Source organism: Ranitomeya variabilis, chromosome 4, assembly GCF_051348905.1.
Source record: "Ranitomeya variabilis isolate aRanVar5 chromosome 4, aRanVar5.hap1, whole genome shotgun sequence".
Classification (NCBI taxonomy): Eukaryota; Metazoa; Chordata; class Amphibia; order Anura; family Dendrobatidae; genus Ranitomeya; species Ranitomeya variabilis.
Genome location: NC_135235.1, coordinates 285,128,829 through 285,146,403, shown reverse-complemented (window position 1 = coordinate 285,146,403; position 17,575 = coordinate 285,128,829).

Sequence of the window (17,575 nt, the reverse complement as noted above, 5' to 3'; positions counted from 1 at the left end):
CTATCAACTATTTTTTCTCTGGAATCTACAGCGCAGATATATTTGCATACTCTATTACTGGTGTTTTTTTCACTCTATATCGGACATTTTTGGTAGTTTTGCCCGTTTATCTGCAGCAGTAGAATCACCAGTATAAACACACTGAGTGCAGCGCCCGTAGTTGTTTTTATTTTTCTACATGAATTCAAGTAGTTTTCATACTGAATTGTCTTCACTGGAAGGCGAGCTGATTACTGTATTTTCTCTTTCCCTAAAATTGTCACATGTTCACCCAAATTCTTCAAAATACATAACCCACGAGAAGAACGGATGAAACGGCTTAGAAAGGAGGAGCTGCACATGAACAATGCATTAGCTCTCGGAGAAGAAACACAGATAATGGCGATGAGCGAATTTCCTGAAATTTGTTTCAGGCAGACTCGCTTGAATTGGCCAGTAGATTTGATTTGGTCTTAATAAACTTTGGTCCAAATCAAATCCACTCTGAAAATATGTTTATTAAGTTCTGAGGTCTCTCCAGACCCCAAAACAGTATTAGTAGAAGGCCAAGAAAGGGTTTAAAAGGATTGTCCACAACTTCGACAACCCCTTCTCAATCTGTATGTTTGCCCTAGGTAAAATAATTACATCTATATTCACCTCAGGTGCTGGCTTGGTGTCGGCATTGGCACTCCTGGGGAACAAGTGACTTTGTAATACGATTTGTCCAAAGGCAAGGAGAGTGAAGCCAGCCCAATTGGCTGCAAAGATTGCATGACCTAACAATGTCCTATAGATAGGTCATCAATGTATAAGCCCTAGACAAGTTGAACAGTAGAAAACGTCTTTTAAACTGCAGTTTACCGGGCTGTTATAAGAGATAATTAAAAAAAATCATCTCTTGTGACTATTGTGACTTCCACTAGTAGAAAACATTTTTTTTATTTGAATGGGGCTATACTAAAATACCAGAGACACCCCATACACAGGAGTGGGGTTGTTCCAGAAAAAAAAAAAAACTTTTTTCTAATTCTGTTCAACCTCTTAGATAAAGGTTACATACTTGGGTTATCTAAGGAAATCTTGATCAAACAGAAAAAAATAACACAACAGCAAGAAAAAAAACTTAAGAAAAAGACTTTTTTAGTACTAATCCCATCAATTTTACTCACTTTGCATAACGTGTCTCTTCCCACTAAAATAGATACAAGACTGAATGGAGCCAAACTGAGGAGCCTGTTAACATTTTCATAAAATCAAGCAGTTAAAAATAGTTACGAGACACATACAAGAGGCTTATTCTCTCCAGACTCCAAAACCCAAAACCAAATTATGACCTAGAATACACTTTCTTCTCGGTTAAAGACAAATAAGGACTGTTTAATCATCTGAGAGGGAGATTCACGTCGAAAACTCCATCTCATCTACTTTAAGAAATATGACCTCCATTCAATATTTTTATAAATTGCTACCACTGACATGTTTAGACCTTTGGGAATCCAGTGTCTCAAGACTGGACATTTGCCAGTCTCTGTGTATTCTAGATGCTTAAATCAACTGTAATGGAAACGTATCACCTCTATTACTTGTTAATAATTCAAAGCACCTTTCCTGAGCGTCTTTTAACAGCATTTATTGAGATATCTTATGGTAGTCACATGAACCATAGTCAGGGTCTGGCTCATTGATTTCCAGAGGAAATTTCTGTGGGCATGCTCTGAGACCTGTGCAGAGATCATTGTTCAAAGAGGTGGGAAGACGTGAGCAGTGACATCACCAATTGCATATGGTGGGTCTACAATTATAATATTGAAATGATTACTGACAACTGATCTCAACAGAACAGGAAGAACCTAATATTAGGTTTAACGGCCAAAGTAAAAAGTGCAAAAAGTTTGGATACTTTTCTTTAATAAATAGCAATATGGAAACATTTTGAAAAATATATTTAATATAAAAATTTTAATAACAGATCATTTTCTGATCCTATAAGAAGAGTCTGAACTCTCTGGGGGGCACACTGGTGTTTCCAACACATAAGGCAAGTTCCTTGTGGTATGAATGGCACATGTTCGATGGGGTTGGTGGTTGTTACAAATTTTGTCTCGGAGGCCTTGGAGATTAATGTTATTATTAGCCTTTAAGGTTATAAGAATGTTTTCAGTAAGACCACTACTACATCCAAAGAACTTTGCGGCAAATAAAAAGCAATAACCTGCCACCAGCCACAACGCTAGCCAACAATGGCACACAAAACAACCGGAGAAGAAGCACATTAGTGGTTTGACCCACTAAAAATTTGGTGACAAGAGTGGCAGAGAAAACCACGTGAAAGACCTCCATGGACTGCACCTGAAACCCAGGATTTTAAAGCGTCATTATTTGTAGGGTGCTGTACCTTTGAGTAGTAGTGACAGACTAGAATAGAGGGAAAGAAGACCCTGTATCCATGGGATTACAATCTATACGGTAAGGGAAAAGAGGCAGTCAGGGGTTGGAAGAAGCTATGGTCATAGTAACATGGTAGCAGAATTATTGAAGGTTGTAGGATTTTCAGGATAGGGGGTTTCAGTCCTTAATCGTGGGGAACAATCTGATGCACTGTGGTTGCAAGTTCCTGATTATGGGGAACACATGGAAAGATCTTTATTGTGTCACGAGTAGGAAGAAAATCTTGTGATTACCTGAGATCACAGGAAAGAAGATAATGGAGATTAAGTCAGGGATGTTTGAAGGAGACAAGTTGTGGTCAGCTTTGCATTTCATGGGATAATATTTTAATCTGAATACTTTGGGTAATTGGGTAACAAGTGAAGAGGTTGGTAGAGAGGAGAGGAGGACTGACCAGGTGGCTCGGATGAGGATGGATTGAGTGGTGTTAGATGGGAAGTCACAGAGGATGATGGTAAAGTAACTCAGTTGGATAATGAGGAGGACATGCACTAACATTTTTGCAAATTGGAGTTGAGGAAGGTGCAGATTTGGGAAACGTTTCTGAGCTACAGCAGAAGGAAATGGTGAGGGAATGGATGTGTGTGTGGTTTGATGAAGAAGGCAGAGTTAAAGGTTACACCAAGGCGGTGGACAAGCTAGACAGGGGAATGTGTGAAGTTGTTAATTGTGCTTGATACGTCTGATGGGGGGGTTGAGTGGGATGGGGGGAAAGATGATGAATTCAGTTTTGGTCATGTTGAGTTTAAAGAAGCGGAAGTAGAAGAAGATAAACAGCTACCAATATATGTCATGTTTAGTGTTGAGCGATACCTTCCGATATCGGAAAGTATCGGTATCGGAAAGTATCGGCCGATACCGTCAAAATATCGGATCTAATCCGATACCGATACCCGATCCCAATGCAAGTCAATGGGACGAAAATATCGGAATTAAAATAAACCCTTTCTTTCCTTGTAGGTTAATTCTACATGAAGGAAAACAACTAAGAATAATGTAGGCTGTATTGGGGGACGTGGCGGAGACATTTAAGGCACAGAGGTTTAGCCCAATCTAATAGAATAGCAGGATTTTTTTTTTTTTTTTATGACGTTCGGCGTTAGAAAGATTTTGACTATGTTAATTTTTTTTTTATTTTGTCAGATATTGATGTTTCACTACTTCCACGCCCTTCACCTTCTTTTTTACTTCTCCCACACTTTCTTCTTCATTATCCTCATCATCAGCTTCTTTGACATCAACTTCTTCACCTTATTCATCTTCTTCTTCATCTTCTACCTATTATTTTTTGGGTTACATTGTTCATATTCTTTTTATTTTACTATTATCTTCATCATATTCTACTTCTTCATCATATTCTTATTTGTGTCAGGCATTCCCGTAGTTGTTATCTATAAAAGTTTGAAGATTACACCTTCCGTTCTGCCTGTCACAAAACAGTTACATTTGTCCGCGTTCAGTTTGGCCTGCAGCATCAGGCTTTATCCAGGGGCACCACGAGGAGGAACGGACTCACCCCCATACACTGCTTAGTCTTCTTCTGCTTATAATTTAGATAATATTTTTTGCTCTGATATTTAGTGTTATGCTTAATGTTCTTCTGCTCTTTGTTCTGCAGCCTCTTGTTCTTCTGCTTCTCGGTCTTCCAGGTCGTCATCGTCTCCAGGGTTGTCGTCTCCGGGGTCGTCGTCATCGGGGTGGTCTTCAGGGTCGTCGTCTCCGGGGTCGTCGTCATCGGGGTGGTCTTCAGGGTCATCGTCTCCAGGGTCGTCGTCATCACGGTGGTTGTCGTCTCTGGTGTCGTCGTCATCTTAGGGGTGGTCTTCCGGGTCATCGTGTTTAGTCTCTTGAACTTGGAAATGCAGCAGAAGGTACAAGAAGGCTGAGAAAATGCCGAGAACCAGCTGATGGAACTGGAACTCGGATGGCTACCCGAAGGTCCAAGAGCCAATGGAACTACCGAGGACCAGCTGACGTTACTGGAACCCGGTTACTAAGCAGGAGGTACCCGTGCCTGAAAGCACTACCAAGGACCACCTGACGTTGGTGGAACTCGGATACCCAGAGGGAGGCACCTAAGCCAAAGGCTCTGCCCGGAACCAGCTGACGGTACTGGAACCAGGATGGGGAGCAGAAGGTACAAGAGCAAGTGTCTGCGTGGCTTTTGCAGGACACGATGCCGGCTGCACAGCAGGGGAACAGCTGGCGGTGCTGAACCCCACTGACACATTGGCTGGTGTTTTTCTCTGTGCAGCTAGCAGTACCGGGCCCCAACTGGCGGTGTTAGAGCCCGGGGTCAGCAGGAGGAGGAGATGGAGCAGAGTGTAGGCCGAAGCCTGCACTGGCGGCAGCTTTGGGTCTGTTGTGCCTGCGTGGCAGTTGCAGGACACGTTGCCGGCTGCACAGCAGGGGAACAGCTGGCGGTGCTGAACCCCACTGACACATTGGCTGGTGTTTGGCTCTGTGCAGCTAGCAGTACCGGGCCCCAACTGGCGGTGTTGGAGCCCGGGCTCTGCAGGGGGAGCAGAGTGTAGGCCGAAGCCTACTTGAACCAATTTCAAAGGTAACCTTTAACCCCCCCTCAGGGGTTACAAAGTAGAAGAGCCACAGCTTATGCAGCAGTAGTGCTGCACAAGTCAAAGGTTGCTCTTTTAATTTTGCTCCTTGCACACGCTGAATGAAACACGTATAACATTTAGCCCTTTATACAGTCAAACTGTGTTGGAGGCGCGAGTTCCCTTTGTAATGAGACGCAGCACAGATGTCAAGAATCCCACCTTGGTGCTGGGTGCAGCCTCCTGAGCGTTGTTATTTGCTGTACAGGAGTCTGCGCTGTCGTGTTATCCCCTGGCCTAGCGCTGTTAGCGCTGCCCATCTTCTGACATCATTTATTGTCGGCCGGTGCGGTTCGCGATGACCATGAATCCCAGCCCCGCAGTGTCTTAACATTGTTAAAACACTGCGGGGCTGGGATTCATGGCCTGGCGCAGCACATATGTTCGCCTCTCACACTCGGGTCCTTACACCCGCTTCAGACTGTGCGGCGTCAGCTGATCCCTTATCGCATGCCACGGCCATGAAGCCGCACAGTCTGAAGAAGGCGGAAGGAGATGAGGGACAGGCGAAGTGATGCACTGCTCATGCCCATCAATCACACCCTCGCAGTCCCAAGAAATAAGACACCGAGGGGCGTTGTGTGGGTCAGGGCGGCCGCAGAGGCGCAGGCAGCCAAACAATGATGCCAGAAGACGGGCAGCGCTACCAAGGGGGTTGCAGCGTGTCATTACAAAGGAAAGTCACACCACCGGGACGGTTAAATGGTCACACAGAGGACACATTTTAGACGTGTTTTCAGTTCCACATGTGCGAGGAGAATACGTTTATGAGCCACCTTGCACACATGCAGCATTACCGCTGTACAAGGTGGCCTTAAAAACGTACAAACGCATGGGGGAGGGGGGACAGGTTCCCTTCAATTTCAGTTCTTGTGTCTGCGTGGCTTTTGCAGGACACGATGCCGGCTGCACAGCAGGGGAACAGCTGGCGGTGCTGAACCCCACTGACACATTGGCTGGTGTTTTTCTCTGTGCAGCTAGCAGTACCGGGCCCCAACTGGCGGTGTTAGAGCCCGGGGTCAGCAGGAGGAGGAGATGGAGCAGAGTGTAGGCCGAAGCCTGCACTGGCGGCAGCTTTGGGTCTGTTGTGCCTGCGTGGCAGTTGCAGGACACGTTGCCGGCTGCACAGCAGGGGAACAGCTGGCGGTGCTGAACCCCACTGACACATTGGCTGGTGTTTGGCTCTGTGCAGCTAGCAGTACCGGGCCCCAACTGGCGGTGTTGGAGCCCGGGCTCTGCAGGGGGAGCAGAGTGTAGGCCGAAGCCTACTTGAACCGATTTCAAAGGTAACCTTTAACCCGCCCTCAGGGGTTACAAAGTAGAAGAGCCACAGCTTATGCAGCAGTAGTGCTGCACAAGTCAAAGGTTGCTCTTTTAATTTTGCTCCTTGCACACGCTGAATGAAACACGTATAACATTTAGCCCTTTATATAGTCAAACTGTGTTGGAGGCGCGAGTTCCCTTTGTAATGAGACGCAGCACAGATGTCAAGAATCCCACCTTGGTGCTGGGTGCAGCCTCCTGAGCGTTGTTATTTGCTGTACAGGAGTCTGCGCTGTCGTGTTATCCCCTGGCCTAGCGCTGTTAGCGCTGCCCATCTTCTGACATCATTTAATGTCGGCCGGTGCGGTTCGCGATGACCATGAATCCCAGCCCCGCAGTGTCTTAATATTGTTAAAACACTGCGGGGCTGGGATTCATGGCCTGGCGCAGCACATATGTTCGCCTCTCACACTCGGGTCCTTACACCCGCTTCAGACTGTGCGGCGTCAGCTGATCCCTTATCGCATGCCACGGCCATGAAGCCGCACAGTCTGAAGAAGGCGGAAGGAGATGAGGGACAGGCGAAGTGATGCACTGCTCATGCCCATCAATCACACCCTCGCAGTCCCAAGAAATAAGACACCGAGGGGCGTTGTGTGAGTCAGGGCGGCCGCAGAGGCGCAGGCAGCCAAACAATGATGCCAGAAGACGGGCAGCGCTACCAAGGGGGTTGCAGCGTGTCATTACAAAGGAAAGTCACACCACCGGGACGGTTAAATGGTCACACAGAGGACACATTTTAGACGTGTTTTCAGTTCCACATGTGCGAGGAGAATACGTTTATGAGCCACCTTGCACACATGCAGCATTACCGCTGTACAAGGTGGCCTTAAAAACGTACAAACGCCTGGGGGAGGGGGGACAGGTTCCCTTCAATTTCAGTTCTTGTGTCTGCGTGGCTTTTGCAGGACACGATGCCGGCTGCACAGCAGGGGAACAGCTGGCGGTGCTGAACCCCACTGACACATTGGCTGGTGTTTTTCTCTGTGCAGCTAGCAGTACCGGGCCCCAACTGGCGGTGTTAGAGCCCGGGGTCAGCAGGAGGAGGAGATGGAGCAGAGTGTAGGCCGAAGCCTGCACTGGCGGCAGCTTTGGGTCTGTTGTGCCTGCGTGGCAGTTGCAGGACACGTTGCCGGCTGCACAGCAGGGGAACAGCTGGCGGTGCTGAACCCCACTGACACATTGGCTGGTGTTTGGCTCTGTGCAGCTAGCAGTACCGGGCCCCAACTGGCGGTGTTGGAGCCCGGGCTCTGCAGGGGGAGCAGAGTGTAGGCCGAAGCCTACTTGAACCAATTTCAAAGGTAACCTTTAACCCCCCCTCAGGGGTTACAAAGTAGAAGAGCCACAGCTTATGCAGCAGTAGTGCTGCACAAGTCAAAGGTTGCTCTTTTAATTTTGCTCCTTGCACACGCTGAATGAAACACGTATAACATTTAGCCCTTTATACAGTCAAACTGTGTTGGAGGCGCGAGTTCCCTTTGTAATGAGACGCAGCACAGATGTCAAGAATCCCACCTTGGTGCTGGGTGCAGCCTCCTGAGCGTTGTTATTTGCTGTACAGGAGTCTGCGCTGTCGTGTTATCCCCTGGCCTAGCGCTGTTAGCGCTGCCCATCTTCTGACATCATTTAATGTCGGCCGGTGCGGTTCGCGATGACCATGAATCCCAGCCCCGCAGTGTCTTAACATTGTTAAAACACTGCGGGGCTGGGATTCATGGCCTGGCGCAGCACATATGTTCGCCTCTCACACTCGGGTCCTTACACCCGCTTCAGACTGTGCGGCGTCAGCTGATCCCTTATCGCATGCCACGGCCATGAAGCCGCACAGTCTGAAGAAGGCGGAAGGAGATGAGGGACAGGCGAAGTGATGCACTGCTCATGCCCATCAATCACACCCTCGCAGTCCCAAGAAATAAGACACCGAGGGGCGTTGTGTGGGTCAGGGCGGCCGCAGAGGCGCAGGCAGCCAAACAATGATGCCAGAAGACGGGCAGCGCTACCAAGGGGGTTGCAGCGTGTCATTACAAAGGAAAGTCACACCACCGGGACGGTTAAATGGTCACACAGAGGACACATTTTAGACGTGTTTTCAGTTCCACATGTGCGAGGAGAATACGTTTATGAGCCACCTTGCACACATGCAGCATTACCGCTGTACAAGGTGGCCTTAAAAACGTACAAACGCCTGGGGGAGGGGGGACAGGTTCCCTTCAATTTCAGTTCTTGTGTCTGCGTGGCTTTTGCAGGACACGATGCCGGCTGCACAGCAGGGGAACAGCTGGCGGTGCTGAACCCCACTGACACATTGGCTGGTGTTTTTCTCTGTGCAGCTAGCAGTACCGGGCCCCAACTGGCGGTGTTAGAGCCCGGGGTCAGCAGGAGGAGGAGATGGAGCAGAGTGTAGGCCGAAGCCTGCACTGGCGGCAGCTTTGGGTCTGTTGTGCCTGCGTGGCAGTTGCAGGACACGTTGCCGGCTGCACAGCAGGGGAACAGCTGGCGGTGCTGAACCCCACTGACACATTGGCTGGTGTTTGGCTCTGTGCAGCTAGCAGTACCAGGCCCCAACTGGCGGTGTTGGAGCCCGGGCTCTGCAGGGGGAGCAGAGTGTAGGCCGAAGTCTACTTGAACCAATTTCAAAGGTAACCTTTAACCCCCCCTCAGGGGTTACAAAGTAGAAGAGCCACAGCTTATGCAGCAGTAGTGCTGCACAAGTCAAAGGTTGCTCTTTTAATTTTGCTCCTTGCACACGCTGAATGAAACACGTATAACATTTAGCCCTTTATACAGTCAAACTGTGTTGGAGGCGCGAGTTCCCTTTGTAATGAGACGCAGCACAGATGTCAAGAATCCCACCTTGGTGCTGGGTGCAGCCTCCTGAGCGTTGTTATTTGCTGTACAGGAGTCTGCGCTGTCGTGTTATCCCCTGGCCTAGCGCTGTTAGCGCTGCCCATCTTCTGACATCATTTAATGTCGGCCGGTGCGGTTCGCGATGACCATGAATCCCAGCCCCGCAGTGTCTTAACATTGTTAAAACACTGCGGGGCTGGGATTCATGGCCTGGCGCAGCACATATGTTCGCCTCTCACACTCGGGTCCTTACACCCGCTTCAGACTGTGCGGCGTCAGCTGATCCCTTATCGCATGCCACGGCCATGAAGCCGCACAGTCTGAAGAAGGCGGAAGGAGATGAGGGACAGGCGAAGAAATGCACCGTTCATGCCCGTCAATCACACCCTCGCAGTCAAAATAAATAAGACACCGAGGGGCGTTGTGTGGGGCAAGGCGGCCGCAGAGGCGCACCCAGCCAAACAATGATGCCAGAAGACGGGCAGCGTTACCAAGGAGCTTGTTGCGTGTCAATACAAAGGAAAATCACACCTGAGGGACGTTTTAATGGTCACAGAGGACACATTTTAGACGTGTTCAGTTCCACGAGTGCAAGGAGAATACGTTTCTGAGCCACCTTGCACACATGCAGCATTACTGCTGTACAAGGTGGCTGTAAAACATAGAAACACCTGGGGGAGGGGGGACAGGTTCCCTTCAATTTCAGTTCTTGTGTCTGCGTGGCAGTCGCAGGACACGTTGCCGGCTACACAGCAGGGGAACAGCTGGCGGTGCTGAACCCCACTGACACATTGGCTGGTGTTTTTCTCTGTGCAGCTAGCACATCTGGGCCAAAACTGGCGGTGTTAGAGCCCAGGGTCAGCAGGAGGAGCAGGGGGAGCGGAGTGTAGGCCGAAGCCTGCACCGGAGCAAGTTGAAAGGAAACCTTTAACCCCCCCCCCCAGGCGTTTGTAGCTGAAAGAGCCATTGTGTACAGCACTAATGCTGGAAAAGGTAAACTTAGCTCTTTTAATTATGGTCCTTGCACATGCTGAACCTAACACTTATGAAATGTGTCCCCTCACAGCGTTAAACCGTCCGGTAGGTGGAACTTTCCTTTGTCGTGTGACGCAGCACAGCCATCATTTTTACCCCCTTGGCGCCGTGCGCCGCCTCCTCAGCGTTGTTTGAATCTGTCCCGGAGTCTGCGCTGTTAGGTTAGCCCTTGGCCATGCACACATTTTGCGCTGCCCGTCTTCTGACATCATTTGGTGTCAGGCTGGCTGCACCTGTGCGGGTGCGCTGGCCGAGATCCCGCCTCGCAGTGTCGTCTAATGTAATCCCACCGTGGGCCTGGGATCCGTGGCCATGCGCAGTGCATATCCTCGCCTCTCACTCCCCTCCCTACGACTTCTTCAGACTGTGCGGTGTCACGGCCGTGGCATGCTATTAGGGATCAGCTGACACCGCACAGTCTGAAGAAGCCGTAGGGAGGGGAGTGAGAGGCGAGGATATGCACTGCGCATGGCCACGGATCCCAGGCCCGCGGTGGGATTACATTAGATGACACTGCGAGGCGGGATCTCGGCCAGCGCACCCGCACAGGCGCAGCCAGCCTGACACCAAATGATGTCAGAAGACGGGCAGCGCAAAATGTGTGCATGGCCAAGGGCTAACCTAACAGCGCAGGCTCCGGGACAGATTCAAACAACGCTGAGGAGGCGGCGCACGGCGCCAAGGGGGTAAAAATGATGGCTGTGCTGCGTCACACGACAAAGGAAAGTTCCACCTACCGGACGGTTTAACGCTGTGAGGGGACACATTTCATAAGTGTTAGGTTCAGCATGTGCAAGGAGCACCACGAAAAGAGGCACTTTTTCCCTTTGCATCATTACTGCTGCACAAGGTGGCTCCTTCAGTAACAAACGCCTGGGGGGGGGGACAGGTTCCCTTAAATTTAACTTGTTGTGCCTGCGTGGCGGTCGCAGTACACGTTGCCGTATACACAGCAGGGGAACAGCTGGCGGTGCTGAACCCCACTAACACATTGGCGAGGTGTTTGGCTCTGTGCGTACAGCACTTCTGGACGGCAACTGGCGGTGTTGGAGCCCAGGGACAGGTGGAGGAGGAGGAGGTAGGAGGAGGTAGGAGGGATTGCCACACACACAGCAGGGGAACAGCTGACGTTACTGAACCCCAATAACAGAGGAGGGACTGTTGACTGTGCGTAAAGCACTTCTGGACGGCAACTGGCGGTGTTGGAGCCCAGGGACAGGTGGAGGAGGAGGAGGTAGGAGGAGGTAGGAGGGATTGCCACACACACAGCTGGGGAACAGCTGACGTTACTGAACCCCAATAACAGAGGAGGGACTGTTGACTGTGCGTACAGCACTTCTGAACGGCAACTGGCGGTGTTGGAGTCCAGGGACAGGTGGAGGAGGAGGAGGTAGGAGGAGGTAGGAGGGATTGCCACACACACAGCAGGGGAACAGCTGACGTTACTGAACCCCAATAACAGAGGAGGGACTGTTGACTGTGCGTACAGCACTTCTGGACGGCAACTGGCGGTGTTGGAGCCCAGGGACAGGTGGAGGAGGAGGAGGTAGGAGGAGGTAGGAGGGATTGCCACACACACAGCTGGGGAACAGCTGACGTTACTGAACCCCAATAACAGAGGAGGGACTGTTGACTGTGCGTACAGCACTTCTGGACGGCAACTGGCGGTGTTGGAGCCCAGGGACAGGTGGAGGAGGAGGAGGTAGGAGGAGGTAGGAGGGATTGCCACACACACAGCAGGGGAACAGCTGACGTTACTGAACCCCAATAACAGAGGAGGGACTGTTGACTGTGCGTACAGCACTTCTGGACGGCAACTGGCGGTGTTGGAGCCCAGGGACAGGTGGAGGAGGAGGAGGTAGGAGGAGGTAGGAGGGATTGCCACACACACAGCAGGGGAACAGCTGACGTTACTGAACCCCAATAACAGAGGAGGGACTGTTGACTGTGCGTACAGCACTTCTGGACGGCAACTGGCGGTGTTGGAGCCCAGGGACAGGTGGAGGAGGAGGAGGTAGGAGGAGGTAGGAGGGATTGCTACACACACAGCTGGGGAACAGCTGACGTTACTGAACCCCAATAACAGAGGAGGGACTGTTGACTGTGCGTACAGCACTTCTGGACGGCAACTGGCGGTGTTGGAGCCCAGGGACAGGTGGAGGAGGAGGAGGTAGGAGGAGGTAGGAGGGATTGCCACACACACAGCAGGGGAACAGCTGACGTTACTGAACCCCAATAACAGAGGAGGGACTGTTGACTGTGCGTACAGCACTTCTGGACGGCAACTGGCGGTGTTGGAGCCCAGGGACAGGTGGAGGAGGAGGAAGTAGGAGGAGGTAGGAGGGATTGCCACACACACAGCAGGGGAACAGCTGACGTTACTGAACCCCAATAACAGAGGAGGGACTGTTGACTGTGCGTAAAGCACTTCTGGACGGCAACTGGCGGTGTTGGAGCCCAGGGACAGGTGGAGGAGGAGGAGGTAGGAGGAGGTAGGAGGGATTGCCACACACACAGCTGGGGAACAGCTGACGTTATTGAACCCCAATAACAGAGGAGGGACTGTTGACTGTGTGTACAGCACTTCTGGACGGCAACTGGCGGTGTTGGAGCCCAGGGACAGGTGGAGGAGGAGGAGGTAGGAGGAGGTAGGAGGGATTGCCACACACACAGCAGGGGAACAGCTGACGTTACTGAACCCCAATAACAGAGGAGGGACTGTTGACTGTGCGTACAGCACTTCTGGACGGCAACTGGCGGTGTTGGAGCCCAGGGACAGGTGGAGGAGGAGGAGGTAGGAGGAGGTAGGAGGGATTGCCACACACACAGCAGGGGAACAGCTGACGTTACTGAACCCCAATAACAGAGGGGCTGTTGACTGTGCGTACAGCACTTCTGGACGGCAACTGGCGGTGTTGGAGCCCAGGGACAGGTGGAGGAGGAGGAGGTAGGAGGAGGTAGGAGGGATTGCCACACACACAGCAGGGGAACAGCTGACGTTACTGAACCCCAATAACAGAGGAGCGACTGTTGGGACTGTGCGTACAGCACTTCTGGACGGCAACTGGCGGTGTTGGAGCCCAGGGACAGGTGGAAAAGCAGAGGAACACAATGTAGGCCGAAGCCTGAGAAAGTCGAAAGGGAACCTTTAACCCCCCCAAGGCGTTTGTAGCTGAAAGAGCCAGCTTGTGCAGCACAAAAGATGCAAAAGGAAAAGGTGGCTCTTTTCATCATGCTCCTTGCAAACACAGAACTAAACACTTATAAAATGTGTCCCCTGAAACCGTGAAACCGTCCCAGAGGTGGGACTTTCCTTCGTAATATGACGCAGCACAGCCGTCATTCCTACCCCCCCCCCCGGCGCCGTGCCCCGGCTCCTCAGCGTTGTTTGATTCCGTCCCGGAGCCTGCGCTGTTATGTTATCCCGTGGCCAGGCACACTTAGCGCTGCCCATCTTCTGACATCATTTGGTGTCAGGCTGTCTGCGCCTGTGCGGCCGCGCTGGCCGAGAGCCCGCCTCGCAGTGTCTTCTGATTTAATCCCACTGGGGGCCTGGGATCCATGGCCATGCGCAGTGCATATCCTCGCCTCTCACTCCCCTCCCTACGGCTTCTTAAGACTGTGCGGTGACACGGCCGTGGCATGCTATTAGGGACCAGCTGACACCGAACAGTCTGAAGAAGCCATAGGGAGATGAGTGAGAGGTGGAGGTTCAGATATGCACTGCGCATGTCCATGGATCCCAGGCCCCCAGTGGGATTAAATCAGAAGACACTGCGAGGCGGGCTCTCGGCCAGCACGGCCGCACAGGCGCAGCCATCCTGACGCCAAATGATGCCAGAAGACGGGCAGCGCTAAGTGTGCCCGGTCACGGGATAACATAACAGCGCAGGCTCCGGGACGGAATCAAACAACGCTGAGGAGCCGGGGCATGGCGCCAAGGGGGTAGGAATGACGGCTGTGCTGCGTCATATTACGAAGGAAAGTCCCACCTCCGGGACGGTTTTACGGTATCAGTGGACACATTTTATAAGTGTTAAGTTCTGCGTGTGCAAGGAGCTAAACAAAAATAGCTACCTTTTCCTTGTGCAGCATTACTGCTGCACAAGGTGGCTCTTTCAGTAACAAACGCCTTGGGGGGGGGGGACAGATTCCCTTACATTTCAGTTGTTGTGTCAGCGTGGCGGTCGCAGGACACATTGCCGGCTACACAGCTGGGGATCAGCTGACGTTACTGAAACCCAATAACACTGGGTCGTATGTTTTGACTGTGCAGACGACACTTCTGAGCCTCAACTGGCGGTGTTGGAGCCCAGGAATTACAGTTCAGGTGGTAGAAAGATGAACACAACAGGAGACCTGGATACTGTAGACAGTCACCTAATTATTTAATCAGGAAGAGGAGTGGCAAATTCCTGCGAGATCCAGGCCTTGTTCATTTTCAGGAAAGTAAGCCGGTCAACGTTATCGGAGGATAGTCGCATGCGACGGTCAGTTAGTACACCACCTGCAGCACTAAAGACACGTTCCGATAATACACTGGCTGCAGGGCAAGACAGCACCTCCAATGCATACTGGCTTAGCTCTGGCCATGTATCCAGCTTTGAGACCCAAAACTTGAAAGGGGAAGAGCCGTCTGGGAGTACAGCAAGAGGGCAAGACATGTAGTCTGTCACCATCTGACGGAACCGTTGCCTCCTGCTGACTGGAGCCGTCTGTGATGGTGTAGACTTTTGTGGCGGGCACAGAAAACTGTGCCACAGTTGGGCCATACTGGTCTTGCCTTGGGCAGAGGCACTGCTTCTGCTCCCTCTTTGTGCAGAGCCTCCACCACTGCCTGGACGCACTGAGCTGCTTTGGAATGCACTAGCAGCACTTCTCTCTCAGTTGGAATGGAGAAGATGATGGAATTCACCAGTGTCTTGGTACTCCCGCATTTTTCGCTCCCGGTTCAACGGTGTGATGAGGCTTTCTACGTTGTCCCGGTAGCGAGGATCGAGGAGGGTGAACACCCAATAATCAGACATGTTGAGAATGTGGGCGATGCGGCGGTCGTTTCTCAGGCACTGCAGCATGTAATCCACCATGTGCTGCAGACTGCCAACTGCCCAAGAAACGCTGTCCCCTGCTGGAGGCGTGATCTCTGCCCACTCGTCATCACCCCACCCTCGCTGTACACACTGAGTACTGGACAATTGTGTAACTCCCTCCTCTGGACGGATGTCTTCCTCCTCCATTGACTCCTCCTCATCCTCCTCACAAACTGTCCCCTGCCTACGCGTTTGTGAGGAACCACGTGGCGCTGACTGTCCAGAAGATGATGGAAATGGTGAATCCTCATCCTCCACCTCTTCCACAACATCATCCCTTAGCGCTTGCAGTGATTTTTCAAGCAGGCAGATAAGGGGGACAGTCATGCTGACTAGTGCATCATCTGCACTCGCCATCCGCGTGGAATAATCAAAGGGACGCAAAACCTGGCAGACGTCATTCATAGTGGCCCACTCTGTGGTTGTGAAGTCTGTACGGCGCTGACTGCGACTTCTTTGCGCCTGAAGCAGCTGGTACTCCATTACAGCTTGCTGCTGCTCACACAACCGCTCCAACATATGTAACGTGGAATTCCACCTGGTAGGTAGGTCACATATGATGCGATGTTCCGGCAGGCGGTGTCGGCGCTGCAGAGCCGCAATGCGCGCTTTTGCCGTGCTGGAACGCCGCAAGTGAGCACACTCTAGGCGGACCTTGTGCAGCAGTGCATCAAGATCCGGATAGTCCCTCAAAAAGCTCTGCACGACCAAATTGAGCACATGTGCCAGACATGGGATGTGAGTGAGGTTGCCGAGGCCCAGAGCTGCCACCAGATTTCGGCCATTATCACACACTACCATGCCTGGCTGGAGATTCACTGGCACAAACCACACATCGCTCTCCTGCTTGATGGCATTCCAGAGCTCCTGCGCTGTGTGGCTACGATTCCCCAAAAAAATTAATTTCAAGACGGCCTGTTGACGTTTGGCCACGGCTGTGCTCATGTCGGTCGTAACAGGTACACGTTCATCACGGGTCCATGTGGAGGTGGACTGTGACGGCTCCTGCAGCGATGATTCTGAGGAACTGGTGTAAGAGGAGGAGTCAATGCGTACAGAATGGATTCCTGCAATCCTTGGAGTGGGCAGGACACGTCCTGCGCCACTCGCACGGTCTGTACCCGGCTCAACGACATTAACCCAATGGGCAGTGAGGGAAAGGTATCGCCCCTGTCCATGTTGACTGGTCCACGCATCGGTGGTGAGGTGGACCTTGCTACTGACGGCGTTCAGTAGCGCGTGTTTTATGTGTCCCTCCACATGCTTGTGCAGGGCAGGGACGGCTTGCCTGCTGAAGTAAAAGCGGCTGGGCACATTGTACTGTGGGACTGCCAATGACATCAAGTCACGGAAGCTGTCAGTCTCCACCAGCCTGAATGACAGCATTTCCAGTGACAGAAGTTTGGCAATGCCTGCAGTCAGAGCCTGTGCTCGTGGGTGGTTTGACGAGAAAGGCCGCCTTTTCTCCCATGCCTGTACTACCGATGGCTGTAGACTGGGCTGGGAGTGTGTGGATGACTGGGAAAGTGGTGCTGCGGGTGGAATTACAGCGGGTCTCTGGACAACAGGGCCAGAGGTTCTTCCACGGCGATCCTGGGAGGAAGCCGAACCAGCTGCGTGTGAGCTGGAGGAAGAGGCAACACGAGCTGAAGAGGTGGTAGCTGCCGCTGTTGGTTGGCCTAGCTCTTCAGTGTGTTTTTCTAACTCCGCCGGGTGCCTGGTGCGCACATGTTTCCACATGTTGGAGGTATTGAGGTTGCTGACATTTCGACCTCTTTTGACTTTTTGATGACACACCTTGCATCTGACATAGCAAATGTCATCTGCAACTGTGTCAAAAAAGGACCAGGCACTGCAAGTCTTGGGAGCGCCCTTTTTGGCTTTTGGAAGAGACATGCTCCTAACGGGTGCCAAAGCGGAGGCTGCAGGATCCGCAGTCTTCCCCCTCCCTCTCCCTCTTTGGGCCGTACGGGGAATCTCTTCCTCAGAGCTGCTCCCACCACCTTCCTGTCCCTCACGCCAAGATGGGTCAAGGACCTCATCATCTACACTACCCTCTGCCCCCAACTGCTCCTCCTGGGTAGTCTCAGCAGCAGAGCACGCACCAGTAAGTGGCACCTGAGTGTCATCATCAGCTGATGCGGCCTGCGATGTGGTGACCGGAGCCACTGGCCCACCCGCCTCTTCAGAGGAAGAGAGAAAAAGCTGTTGGGCATCACTGCACCCTGCCTCTTC